This window comes from Canis aureus, chromosome 23 (genome assembly GCF_053574225.1).
Source record: "Canis aureus isolate CA01 chromosome 23, VMU_Caureus_v.1.0, whole genome shotgun sequence".
Taxonomy (NCBI): domain Eukaryota; kingdom Metazoa; phylum Chordata; class Mammalia; order Carnivora; family Canidae; genus Canis; species Canis aureus.
The window spans coordinates 51,989,328-52,004,587 of NC_135633.1; positions in this window are offsets into that span (position 1 = coordinate 51,989,328).

The window sequence follows — 15,260 nt, forward strand, 5'->3', positions numbered from 1 at the left end:
TGTTGTCTCTGGTCCTTACCTGGCCTCATTGGGACCTGGAGACTCACTTATATACCTGGGCCTCACCTGGACCTGGTGACTGTGGTCCCACCTGGGCCTCACTTGGACGAGGTGCTTGGTTCCCACAGGGACCTCACCTGGACCTGGTGACTCAGGTCCTCATATGGGCATCATGGTAACTGGTTTCTCAGTTCCACATCGGGGCCTCACCTGGACCTAGTGATTCTCGTCCCCCTCTGGGCCTCACCCTGACGTGGTGACTCTGGTCCCCACCTGGATATCACCAGAACCGGGTGACAAGCCCGGAGCTGGGGACACTGGTCCTCAGCTGGACCTCAACAGGACCTGGTGAATCTACTCCATACTTAGGCTTCGTCTGGACCTTGCGACTGTTTTCCCACCTGGCATCAATGGGACATGGTTACTCTGTTCCCCACCTGGGCCTCACCTGGACATGATAACTTTGCTGCACACTTTGGCCTCAACTGGTCCTGATGACTCTCGTACCCCAACCTAGGCCTCAATCTGGACCTGGTGACTGTCGTCCCCAACTGGGTGTCAGCTGGACCTGGTGACTCCAGTTCCCACATGAACCACACCTGGACCTGGTGACTGTGGTGTTCTTGTAGACTCACATTTACCTTGTGATTCCCGTCCCCACTAGGGCCTCAACTGGATATGGTGACTCTGGCCTGCAGGCAGGCCTCACCTGGACCTGGTGAGTGGGGTTGCCACCTGGGCCTCACCCATACCTGGTGACTCAGGTCCACACGTGGGCCACTTGGACCTGGTGAATCTGGTCCTTACCTGGTCCTCTCCCAGAACCGGGGACTCTGGTGACCACCTGGGCCTCACCTGGACCTGGTGAATCTGGTCCCCATCTGGGCCTCACGCAGTCCTGGTGACTTTGTTCCCCACCTGGACCTGATTGCTGTGGACTTTTTCTTGGCCTCACCTGGACCTGGTGACTCTGATCCTATCTGCGCGTCACCCAGATCTGGTGACTCTGGTCCTCACCTGGGCATTATTGGTACCTGGTGACTCTGTTCCACAGCTGAGACTCAGCTGGACATTTTGACTTTCGAAACTCTCTGTGCCTCACCCTGACCTGGTGACTCTGGTCCCCATCTGTATGTCACCTGGACCAGGGGATTCTGGTACCCCTCTGGGCCTCAACCAGATCTGGTGACTCTGGTCCTCAACTGGGCCTCACCTGGACCTAGTGAATATTCTCCATCTGGGCCTCATTTGGAGCTCGTCCCTCTGGTACCTACGTGGGCACCATCGGGACATGGTTCCACTGCATGTCCTGCAGGTTGGCCTCACCTGGACCTGGTAACTCTGGTCCCTACCTGGGCATCATCGGGACACGGACCCTCTGCATGGCCTGCATGTTGGCCTCAGCCTGACCTGGTGAGTGGGGTTACCACCTGGGGCTCACCCATACCTGGTGACACAGGTCCCTACGTGGGCCTCACTTGGACCTGGTGAATCTGTTCCTTACCTGGTCCTCCCCCGGACCTGGTAACCCTGGTCACCACCTGGGAATCACCTGGACCTGGTGAATCTGGTCCCCATCTGGGCCTCACCCAGTCCTGTTGACTTTCTTCCCCACCTGGACCTGATTGCTGTGGACTCCTTCTTGGACTCAACTGGAACTGTTGACTCTGATCCTAACTGGGCTTCACCCAGATCTGGTGACTCTGGTCCTCACCTGTGGACCATTATGACCTGGATACTCTGTTCCACACCTGAGCCTCACCTGGACATGCTGACTCTGGATCCCCTCTGGGCCTCACCCTGTCATGGTGACTCTGGTCCCCATCTGGATGTCACCTAGACCAGGTGAATATGGTACCCTTCTAGGCCTCAACAAGACCTGGTGACTCTGGTCCTCAATTGGGCCTCACCGGGACCTAGTGAATATGCTCCACACCTGCGCCTCATCTGGACCTGTGACGCTGGTTCTATCTGGGCATCATCGGGACATGATTACTCTGTTCCCACTGGGACTGACCTGATCCTTGTAACTCTGCCATGACTTTGGCCTCTCTGTACCAGGAGACTCTGGCTCTACCTGGGCCTAACCTGTTTCTGGTGACTCTGATCCTAAGCATGGCCTCACCTGACCTGGTGACTGTGGTTCCCATCGGGACCTCACCTGAACCTGATATCTCTGTTCCCCACCTGGGTAGCATCAGGATATGGTTACACTGTTCACTAACAGTGACCCAGCCGGACCTATTAACTCTGGTCTTCACCTGAGCCACACCTGGACATGGTGACACTGGTTCCCACCTGGGTCTCACCTGGACATGGTGAGTCGGATCCCCACCTGGTCCTCACCTGTAACTGCTGATTCTCGTTCCCACATGGACATCATGTGGATTGGTGGCTGCAGTGTTTCTAGCTTCTCATGTACCTCGTGACTCTGGTCCCCACCAGGGCCTCCCCGGGAACTGGTGAGTGTGGTTGCCAGCTGCACCTCACCTGGACCTGGTGATTCTGGTCTGCACCTGAGACTACCCTGGATCTGGTGACTGTGGTCCCCACCTGGGCTTCACCTGGATTTGGGGACTCCGGTCCCCATCTGGGCCTCACCTGGCCCTGTTGACCATGGTCCTCAACTGTTCAGAATTGGGACCCGGTGACTGTGTTCCACAACTGGACCTCACCTGGACCAGGTGACTCTGGTCACCCTCAGGGTCTCACCGTGCCCTAGTGACTGTGAACCCCACTTTGTACTGACTTGAACTTGCTGACCCTGGTTGCCACCTGCAACTGACGTAGAACTGTTGACTCTGGTTCTTTCAAGGGCCTCCCCTGAACCTGGTGAACCTGGTCCCCACCTGGGCGTCACCTGGACGTGGTGACTCTTGTCACCACCGGTTACTCACGTGGACCTGGTTACTGTGTTCCACGCCTGGGCCCCAAGTAGACCTGTTGACCATGGTCCCCAAGCCGGCCTCACATGAACCTGTTGCCTGTGATCCCCACCGGTGCCTCACGTGTACCTGGTAACTCTGGTCCTCACCTGGGCCTCTTCTGGACCTAGTGACTCTGGTCCCAACCTGGGCTACACCTGGATCTGGTGACTCTGGTCCCCGTCTGGGTCTCACACAGTCCTGGTGACTTTGTTCCCCTCCTGGACGTGATTGCTGTGGACTCTTTCTTGGCCTCACCTGGAACTGGTGACTCTGGTCCCTATCTGGATGTCACCTGGACCAGGGGATTCTGGTACCCCTCTGGGCCTCAACCAGATCTGGTGACTCTGGTCCTCAAATGGGCCTCAACTGGACCTAGTGAATATGCTCCATCTGGGCCTCATTTGGACCTGGTGACTCTGGTCCCTACATGGGCAATATCGGGACATGGTTCCACATAATGGTCTGCAGGTTGGCCTCTTCTTGACTTGGTAACTGTGGTCCCTACCTGGGCATCATCGGGACACGGTTCCTCTGCATGGCCTGCAGGTTGGCGTCACCTGGACCTGGTGAGTGGGGATGCCACCTGGGCCTCACCCATACCTGGTGACACAGGTCCCACGTGGGCCTCACTTGGACCTGGTGAATCTGGTCCTTACCTGGTCCTCACCCGGAACTGGTAACTCTTGTCACCACCTGGGAATCACCTGGACCTGTTGAATCTGGTCCCCATCTGGGCCTCACCCAGTCCTGGTGACTTTGTTCCCCACATGCACCTGATTGCTGTGGACTCCTTCTTGGCCTCACCTGGAAATTGTGACTCTGCTCCTAACTGGGCCTCACCCAGATCTGGTGACTCTGGTCCTCACCTGTGGATCATTATGAACTGGATACTCTGTTCCACACCTGAACCTCACCTGGACATGATGACTCTGGATCCCCTCTGGGCCTCACCCTGACCTGGTGACTCTCGTCCCCTTCTGGATGTCACCTGGTCCAGGTGATTCTGGTACCCCTCTAGGCCTCAACCAGTTCTGGTGGTTCTGGTCCTCAACTGGGCCTCAACGGGACCTAGTGAATATGCTCCATCTGGGCCTCATTTGGACCTGGTGACTTTGGTCCCTCCCTGGGCATCATCGGGACATGGTTACACAGCATGGCCTACAGGTTGGAATCACCAGGAGCCGGTAACTCTGGTCCCTGCATGGGCATCATCGGGACACGGTTCCTCTGCATGGCCCAAGGGTTGGCCTCACCTGGACCTGGTGATTGGGGTTTCCACCTGAGGCACCTTGGCCGAACCCAGATCTGGTGACTCTTGTCCCCAGCTATTCCTCCCCTGTACCTGGTGACCCATGCACCCACGTGGGCCTCACTTGGACCTGGTGAATCTGGTCTTTACCTGGTCCTCATCCGGAACTGGTAACTCTGGTCACCACCTGGGAATCACCTGGACCTTTTGAATCTGGTCCCCATCTGGGCCTCACACAGTCCTGGTGACTTTGTTCCCCACCTGGACCTGATTGCTGTGGACACATTCTTGGCTTCACCTGGAAGTGGTGAGTGTGATCCTAACTTGGCCTCACCCAGATCTGGTGACTCTGGTCCTCACCTGTGGACCATTATGATCTAGATACTCCGTTCCACACCTGAGCCTCACTTGGACATGATGACTCTGGATCCCCTATGGGCCTCACCCTGACATGGTGACTCTGCTCCCCATCTGGATGTCACCTAGACCAGGTGAATCTGGTACCCCTCTAGGCCTCAACTAGACCTCGTGACTCTGGTCCGCAACTGAGCCTCACTGGGACTGAGTGAATATACTCCCCAATGCGCCTCATCTGGACCTGGTGACTCTGGTTCTACCTGGGCATCATCGGGGCATGGTTACTCTATTCCCCACTGGGACTGACCTGATCCTGGTAACTATGGTCCTGACTTTGGCCTCTTCTGTACCAGGTGACTCTGGCTCAACAGGGGCCTCACCTGTAACTGGTGACTCTGATCCTAAGCATGGCCTCACCTGACCTGGTGACTGTGGTTCCCATCGGGAACTCTTCTGGACCTCATGTCTCTGGGCCCTCCTGGGACTCACCAGGACCTGGTTTCTGTGGTTCCCACCTGGGTAGCATCAGGATATGGTTACACTGTTCACTAACAGTGACCCAGCCGGACCTATTAACTCTGGTCTTCACCTGGGCCACACCTGGACATGGTGACACTCGTTCCCACCTGGGACTCACCTGGACATGGTGAGTCGGATCCCCACCTGGTCCTCACCTGTAACTGGTGATTTTCATTCCCACATGGACATAATGTGGACCTTGTGGCTGCAGTGTTTCTAGCTTCTCATATACATCGTGACTCTGGTCCCCACCAGGGCCTCACCGGGACCTGGTGAGTGTGGTTGCATCCTGCACCTCACCTGGACCTGGTGATTCTGGTCTACACCTGAGACTACCCTGGATCTGGTGACTCTGGTCCCCACCTGAGCTTCTCTTGGATTCGGGGACTCCGGTGTCCATCTGGGCTTCACCTGGCCCTGTTGACCATGGTCCTCAACTGGGCAAAATTGGAACCCGGTGACTGTGTTCCACAACTGGACCTCACCTGGACCAGGTGACTCTGGTCCCCCTCTGGGTCTCACCGTTCCCTAGTGACTGTGAACCCCCTCTATGGCCTGTCTTGGTCCTGCTGATACTGGTTGCCTCCTGCGCCTGACCTCAAACTGTAGACTCTGGTTTTTCAAAGGCCTCCCCTCGAACTGGTCATCCTGGTCCCCACCTGGGTCTCCTTGGACGTGGTGACATTGTCACCATCGGGGACTCTCCTGGACCTGCTTACTGTGTTCCACACCTGGGCCTCAAGTAGACCTGTTGACCATGTTCCCCAGGACGGCCTCACATGGACCTGTTGACACTGCTCCCCACCGGGGCCTCACTTGTACCTGGTATCTCTGGTCCCCACCTTGACCTCATCTGGACTTAGTGACTCTGGTCCCCACCTGGGCTTCACCTGGATCTGGTGACTCTGGTCCCCACCTGGACTTCACCTGGATCTGGTGACTCTGGTCCCCACCTGGACCTCTCCTGGACCTGGTGACTCCTTTCCAACATGGACCTCACCTGGATCTGGTGACTCTGGTCCTCAGTTTGGCCTCACCTGGACCTGGTGACTCTCGTTCCCACATGAATCACACCTGGACCTGGTGACTGTGGTGTTCTTGTAGACTCAATTTTACCTGGTAACTCTGGTCCTCACTAGGGCCTCTCCTGGATTTGGTAACTCTGGCCTGCTGGTTGGCCTCACCTGGACCTGGTGATTGGGGTTGCCACCTGGGCCTCACCCATACCTGGTGACTCAGGTCCACACGTGGACCTCTTGGACGTGGTGAATCTTGTCCTTACCTGGTCCTCTCCCATACCCGGGGTCTCTGGTCACCACCTGGGCCTCACCTGGACCTGGTGAATCTGGTCCCCACCTGGGCCACACCCAGTCCTGGTGACTTTGTTCCCCACCTGGACCTGATTGCTGTGGACTTTTTCTTGGCCTCACCTGGAACTGGTGACTCTGATCCTATCTGGGCGTCACCCAGACCTGGTGACTCTGGTCCTCACCTGGGCATCCTTGGTACGTGGTGACTCTGTTCCACACCTGAGCCTCTCCTGAACATGATGACTCTTGAACCTCTCTGGGCCTCACTCTGACCTGGTGACTCTGGTCCCCATCTGGATGTCACCTGGACCAGGTGATTCTGGTATCCCTCTAGGGCTCAACCAAATCTGGTGATTCTGGTCCTCAACTGGGCCTCACCTGGACCAAGTGAATATGCTCCATCTGGGCCTCATTTGGACCTGGTGTCTCTGGTCCCTACATGGGCATCATCGGGACATGTTTCCTCAGCAGGTCCCAAAGGTTGGCCTCACCTGGACCAAGTAAGTCTGGTCCCTACGTGAGCATCATTGGGACATGGTTCCTCTGCATGGCCTGTTCATTGGCCTCACCTGGACCTGGTGATTGGGATTTCCACCTGGGCCTCACCCATACCTGGAGACACAAGTCCCCACGTGGGCCTCACTTGGACCTGGTGAATCTGGTCCTTACCTGGTGCTCACCTGGAACTGGTAACTCTGGTCACCACCTGGGAATCACCTGGACCTGGTGAATCTGGTCCCCATCTGGGCCTCACCCAGTCTTGGTGACTTTGTTCCCAACCTGGACCTGATTGCTGTGGACTCCTTCTTGGCCTCACCTGGAACTGGTGACTCTGATCCTAACTGGACCTCACCCAGATCTGCTGACTCTGGTATTCACCTGTGGACTTTTATACCTGGATACTCTGTTCCACACCTGAGCCTCACCTGGACTTGATGACTCTGGATCCCCTCTGGGCCTCAGCCTGACATGGTGACTCTGGTCCCCATCTGGATGTCACCTAGACCAGGTGAATCTGGTAACCTTCTAGGCCTCAACTTGACCTGGTGACTCTAGTCCTCATCTGGGCCTCACTGGGACATAGTGAACATACTCCCCACCTGCGCCTCATCTGGACCTGGTGACTCTGGCTCCACCAGGGCCTCACCTGTAACTGGTGACTCTGATCCTAAGCATGGCCTCACCTGGCCTGGTGACTGTGGTTCCCATGGGACCTCACCTGGACCTCATGTCTCTGGTCCCCTGGGCCTCACCAGGACCTGGTGTATCTGGTACCCACCGGGGTAGCATCAGGATATGGTTACACTGTTCACTAACAGTGACCCAGCTGGACCTATTAACTCTGGTCTTCATCTGGGCCACACCTGGATAGGTGACACTGGTTCCCACCTGGGTCTCATCTGGACATGGTGAGTCGGATCCCCACCAGGTCCTCACGTGTAACTGGAGATTCTCGTTCCCACGTGGACATCACGTGGAACTGGTGGCTGCAGTGTTTCTAGCTTCTCATGTACCTCGTGACTCTGGTCCGCACCAGGGCCTCACCGGGATCTGGTGAGTGTGGTTGCCACCTGCAACTCACCTGGACCTGGTGAATCTGGTCTGCACATGAGACTATCCTGGATCTGTTGACTGTGGTCCCCACCTGGTCTTCACCTGGATTTGGGGACTCCAATCCGCATCTGGGCCTCACCTGGTCCTGTTGACCATGGTCCTCAACTGGACAAAATTGGGACCCGGTGACTGTGTTCCACAACTGGACCTCACCTGGAACAGGTGACTCTGGTCCCCCTCTGGGTCTCACCGTGCCCTATTGACTGTGAACCCCACTTTGGCCTGTCTTGGACTTGCTGACCCTGGTTGCCACCTGCGACTGACCTCGAACTGTTGACTCTGGTTCTTTCAATGGCCTCCCCTGGACCTGGTGATCCTGGTCCCCACCTGGGCCTCACCTGGACGTGGTGACACTTGTCACCACCGGGGACTCACCTGGACCTGCTTACTGTGTTCCACACCTGTGCCTCAAGTAGACCTGTTGACCATGGTCCCCAGTCCGGCCTCACATGGACCTGTTGCCAATGCTCCCCACCGGGGCCTCCCTTGTATCTGGTATCTCTGGTCCCAACCTTGACCTCATCTGGACCTAGTGACTCTGGTCTTCACCTGGAGCTTTCCTGGACATGGTGACTCTCTTTGAACATGGACCTCACCTGGATTTGGTGACTCTGGTCCCCTCCTGGACCTCACCTGCATCTGGTGACTCTAGCCTGCTGGTTGGCCTCACCTGGACCTGGGGAGTGGGGTTGCCACCTGGGCCTCACACATAGCTGGTGACTCAGGTCCCCACGTGGGCCTCATTTGGACCTGTTGAATCTGGTCCTTAGCTGGTCCTCTCCCAGCCCCGAGGACTCTGGTCACCACCTGGGAATAACCAGGACCTGGTGAATCTGGTCCAAATCTGGGCCTCACCAAGTCCTGGTGACTTTTTTCACCACCTGGACATGATTTAGTAGACGCCTTCTTCTTCTTCTCAGTCACCTGGAACTGGTGACTCTGATCCTATCTGCGTATCACCCAGATCCGGTGACTCTGGTCTTCACCTAGGCATCATTGGTACCTGGAGATTCTGTTCCACACCCTGAGCCTCACCTGGACCCGATGACTCTGGAACCACTCTGGGCCTCACCCTGACCTGGTGACTCTGGTCACCATCTGGATATCACCTCGATCAGGTGATTCTGGTACCCTTCTAAGCCGAACCAGATATGGTGAAACTGGTCCTCAACTGGGCCTCACCTGGACCAGGTGACTGTGGTCCCCCTCTGGGTCTCACCGTGCCCTAGTGACTGTGAACCCCACTTTGGCCTGACTTGGACCTCCTCACCCTGGTTGCCACCTGCGCCTGACCTCGAACTGTTGACTCTGGTTCTTTCAAGGGCCTCCCTTGGACCTGATGATCCTGGTCCCCACCTGGGCCTCACCTGGACATGGTCACTCTTGTCACCACTGGGGAATCACCTGTACCTGCTTACTGTGTTCCACACCTGGGCCTCAAGTAGATCTGTTGACCATGGTCCCCAAGCCGGCCTCACATGGACCTGTGGCCTCTGATCCCCACCGGGGCCTCACGTGTACCTGATAACTCTGGTCCTCACCTGGGCCTCATCTGGACCTAGTGACTCTGATCCCCACCTGGGCTTCACCTGGATCTGGTGACTCTAGTCACACCTGGACCTCTCCTGGACCTGGTGACTCTCTTTCCAACATGGACCTCAACTGGATATGGTGACTCTGGTCCTCAGTTTGGCCACACCTGGACCTGGTGTCTCTCATCCCCACTTTGACCTCACTCAGAACTGCTGAATCTTGCCCCACCTAGGCCGCATCCAGTCCTGGTGACTCTTGTCCCCAGCTATGTCTCATTTCGACCTGATGAATAAGTTACTCACGTGGGCTTCGCATGGACCTGGGACTCAGCTGGATAGAGTGGCTCTGGTTCCCACAAGGGGCTCACCGGATACTGCTGACTGTGGTCTTATTCTATGCCGAACCAGGACCTAGTGATTCTGTTCCCCATCAGGGCCTGCATGGGCCTAGTGACTCTGGTCCTCACTCAGCCATCATTGGGACCTGGATACTCTATTCAACACCTGGGCCTCACTTTGACCAGGCACCTCTGGTCCCATTCTGGGCCTCAAACTAAACTGGTTACTCTGGTTACCACTCTGGGTCTCACCCTTACCTGGTGACTCTGGTCACCCCTTGGGCTTCACTTGGGCCTGGTGAATCTGGTCCTTAGATGGTCCGAACCTGGATCTGGTGACTGTTCGCCTCCTGGGCCTCTCCTGGACTTGGTGAATCCTGTTGCCACCTGCGCGTCACCGGGACCTTGTGACTGTGGTCCCACCTGGACCTCACCTGGATCTGGTGGCTCTGGTTCCCATATGGGGCTCTCCTGTACCTGGTTCCTGTGGTCTCCATCTGGCCTCACCTGGAACACAATGACTCTGTTTCATATTTGGGCCTCTCCTGGACCTGTTAACTCTGGTACTTACATGGGCATCATTGGGACCTGGGTACACTCTTATATACCTGGGCCTCTCCTGGACCTGGTGACTGTGGTCCTACCTGGGCCTCACCTGGATGAGGTGACTGGTTCCCACAGGGACCTCACCTGGACCTGGTGACTCAGATCCTCATATGGGCATTATGGGACCTGGTTTCTCAGTTCCACATCGGGGCCTTCCCTGGACCTAGTGATTCTCGTCCCACTCTGGGCCTCACTCTGACGTGGTGACTCTGGTCCCCACCTGCATATCACCAGAACCGGGTAACTCTGGTCCCCCTCTGGGACTCACCCGGAGCTGGGGACACTGGCACTCAACTGGGCCTCAACAGGAGCTGGTGAATCTACTCCTCACTTAGGCCTCTTCTGGACCTTCTGACTCTTTTCCCACCTGGCATCAATTGGACATGGTTACTCTTTTCCCACTGGGCCTCACCTGGACATGATAACTTTGCTCCACACTTTGGCCTCAACTGGTCCTGATGACTCTGATCCCCCCACCTAGGCCTCAAACTGAACCTGGTGACTGTGGTCCCCACCTGGGTCACACCTGGACCTGGTGACTGTGGTCCCCACCTGGGTCTCACCTGGACCTGGTTTTCTCGTTCCTACATGAACCACGCCTGGACCTGGTGACTCTGGCGTTCTTGTAGACTCACTTTTACCTGGTGAATCCGGTCCCCACTAGGGACTCACGTGGATCTGGCGACTCTGGCCTGCAGGTTGGTCTCACCAGGACCTGGTGAGTGGTTTTGCCACCTGGCCCTCACCCATACCTGGTGACTCAAGTCCCTACGTGCGCCTCTTGGACCTGGTGAATCTTGTCCTTACCCTGTCCTCTCCTAGACCCTGGGACTCCTGTCACCACCTGGGCCTCACCTGGACCTGGTGAATCTGGTCCCCATCTGGGCCTCACTCAGTCCTGGTGACTTTGTTCCCTACCTGGACCTGATTGCTGTGCCCTTTCTTGGCCTCAACTGGACTGGTGAGTCTGATCCTATCTGTGCGTCACCCAGACCGGGTGACTCTTGTCCTCACCTGGGCATCATTGGTACCTGGTGACTCTGTACCACACCTGAGCCTCACCTGGATATGTTGACTCTGGAACCGCTCTGGGCCTCACCCTGACCTAGTGACTCTGGTCCCCATCTGGATATCACATGGACAAGGTGATTCTGGTACCCCCTAGGCCTCAAACAGATCTGGTGACTCTGGTCTTCAAAGGGGACTCACCTGTACCTAGTGAATATGCTCCATCTGGGCCTCATTTGGACCTGGTGACTCTGGTCCATACCTGGGCATCATCGGGATATGGTTCCACTGCATGGCCTGCAGGTTGGCCTCACCTGGACCTGGTAAGTCTGGTCTCTACCTGGGCATCATATGGATATGTTTCCACTGCATGCCATGCAGGTTGGCCTCACCTGGACCTGGTAATTCTTCTCCCTACCTGGGCATCATTGGGATATGGTTCCACTGCATGGCCTGCAGGTTGGCCTCACCTGGACCTGGTGAGTGTTATTGCCACCTGGGCCTCACCCATACCTGGTGACTCAGGTCCCCACGTGGGCCTCTTGGACCTGGTGAATCTGGTCCTTACCTGGTCCTTTCCCAGAACGGGGACTCTGGTCACCACCTGTGCCTCACCTGGACCTGGTGAATCTGGTACCCCTCTAGGCCTCCACAAGATCTGATGACTCTGATCCTATCTGCGCGTCACCCAGACCTCGTGACTCTGTTCCTCACCTGGGCATCATTGGGACCTGGTGACTCTCTTCCACACCTGAGCCTCACCTGGACATGATGACTCTGGAACATCTCTGGGACACACCCTGACCTGGAGACTCTGGTCCCCATGTGGATGTCACCTGGACCAGGTGATTCTGGTACCCTTCTAGGCCTCAACCAGATCTGGTGACCCTGGTCCTCAACTGGGCCTCACTTGGACCTAGTGAATATGCATCATCTGGGTCTCCTTTGGACCTGGTGACTCTGGTCCCTACCTGGGCATCATCGGGATATGGTTCCACTGCATGGCCTGCAGGTTGGCCTCACTTGGACCTGGTAAGTCTGGTTCTACATGGTCATCATCGGGACATGGTTCCTCTGCACGGCCTGCAGGTTGGCCTCACCTGGACCTTGACAGTGGCGTTGCCACCTGGGCCTCACCAATGCCTGGTGACACAGGTCCCCACGTTGGCCTCACTTGGACCTGGTGAATCTTGTCCTTACCTGGTCCTCACCCGGAACTGGTATCTGGTCACCACCTGGATATCACCTGGACCTTGTGTATCTGGTCCCCATCTAGGCCTCACCCAGTCCTGGTGACTTTGTTCCCCACCTAGACCTGATTGCTGTGGACTCTTTTTTGGCCTCACCTGGAACTGGTGACTCTGATCCTACCCTTGGCATCATTGGTACCTGGTGACTCTGTTACACACCTGAGCCTCACCTGGATATGATGACTCTGGAACCTCTCTGTGCCTCACCCTGACCTGGTGACTCTGGTCCCCATCTGGATGTCACCTGGACCAGGTGATTCTGGTACCGCTCTAGGCCTCAACCAGATCTGGTGACTCTGTTCCTCAACTGGGCCTCACCTGGACCTAGTGAATATGCTCCATTTGGGCCTCATTTGGACCTGGCGACTCTGGTAACTCCCTGGGCATCATCGGGACATGGTTCCACAGCATGGCCTGCAGGTTGGCCTCACCTGGACCTGGTAATTCTGGACCCTACCTGGGCATCATCGGACACGTTTCCTCTGCATGGCCTGCAGGATGGCCTCACCTGGACCTGGTGAGTGGGGTTGCCACCTGGGCTTCACCCATACCTGGTGACACAGGTCCCCACGTGGGCCTCAATTGGACCTGGTGAATCTGGTCCTTACCTGGTCCTCACCCGGAACTAGTAACTCTGGTCACCACCAGCGAATCACCTGGACCTGGTGAATCTGGTCCCCATTGGACCTCTCCCAGTCCTGGTGACTTTGTTCCCCACCTGGACCTGATTGCTGTGGACTACTTCTTGGCCTCACCTGGAACTGGTGACTCAGATCCTAACTGGGCCTCACCCAGATCTGGTGACTCTGGTCCTCACCTGTGGACCATTATGACCTGGATACTCTGTTCCACACCAGAGACTCACCTGGACATGATGACTCCGGATCCCCTCTGGGCCTCACCCTGACATGGTGACTCTTGTCCCCATTGGATGTCACGTAGACCAGGTGAATCTGGTACCCCTCTAGGCCTCAACTGGACCTGGTGACACTGGTCCTCAAGTGGGACTCACCGGGACCCAGTGAATATGCTCCCCACCTGAGCCTCATCTGGACCTAGTGACTCTGGTTCGACCTGGGCATCATCGGGACATGGTTACTCTATTCCCCACTAGGACTGACCTGATCCTGGTAAGTCTGGTCCTGACTTTGGCCACTTCTGTACCAGGTGACTCTGGATCCACTGGGCCTCACCTGTAACTGGTGACTCTGATCCTAAGCATGGCCTCACCTGACCTGTTAACTGTGGTTCCCAGCGGGACCTCCCCTGGACCTCATGTCTCTGGTCCCACCTGGGACTCACCAGGACCTGGTGTCTCTGGTACCCACCTGGGTAGCATCAGGATATGGTTACACTGTTCACTAACAGTGACCCAGCCGGACCTATTAACTCTCGTCTTCACCTGGGCCACACCTGGACATGGTGACACTGGTTCCCACCTGGGTCTCACCTGGACATGGTGAGTCAGATCCCCACATGGTCCTCACCTGTAACTGGTGATTTTCGTTCCCACATGGACATCATGTGGACCTGGTGGCTGCAATGTTTCTAGCTACTCATGTACCTCGTGACACTTGTCCCCACCAGGGCCTCACCGACACCTGGTGAATGTGGTTGCCACCTGCACCTCACCTGGACATGGTGATTTTCGTCTGCACCTGAGAATACCCTGGATCTGGTGACTGTGGTCCCCACCTGGTCTTCACCTCGATTTGGGGACTCCGTTCCCCATCTGAGCTTCACCTGGCCCAGTTGACCATGGTCCTCAACTGGGCGAAATTGGGTCCCGGTGAATGTGTTCCACACCTGGACCTCACCTGGACCAATTGACTCTGGTCCCCCTCTGGGTCTCACCGTGCCCTAGTGACTGTGAACCACACTTTGACCTGACTTGGACCTGCTGACCCTGGTTGCCACCTGCTCCTGACCTCGAACTCTTGACTTGGTTCTTCCAATGGCCTCCCCTGGACCTTGTGGTCCTGGTCCCCAACTGGGCCTCACCTGGACGTGGAGACTCTTTTCACCACCGGGGACTCACCTGGACCTGGTTACTGTGTTCCACACCTGGGCCTCGGGTAGACCTGTTGACCATCGTCCCCAAGACGGGCTCACATGGACCTGTTGCCTCTGATCCCGACCGGGGCCTGACGTGTAGCTGGTATCTCTGGTCCTCACCTGGGGCTCATCTGGACCTAGTGACTGTGGTCCCCACCTGGGCTTCACTGGATCTTGTGACTCTGGTCCCCACCTGGAGTTCACCTGGATCAGATGACTCTGGTCCCCAACTGGACCTCTCCTGAACCTGGTGACTCTCTTTCCAACATGGATCTCACCTGGATCTGGTGACTCTGGTCCCCAGCTGGACCTCTCCTGAACCTGGTGACTCTCTTTCCAACATGGATCTCACCTGGATCTGGTGACTCTGGTCCCCAGCTGGACCTCTCCTCGACCAGGTGACTCTCTTTCCAACATGGATCTCACCTGGATCTGGTGACTCTCTTTCCAACATGGACCTCACCTGGATCTGGTGACTCTGGTCCTCAGTTTGGC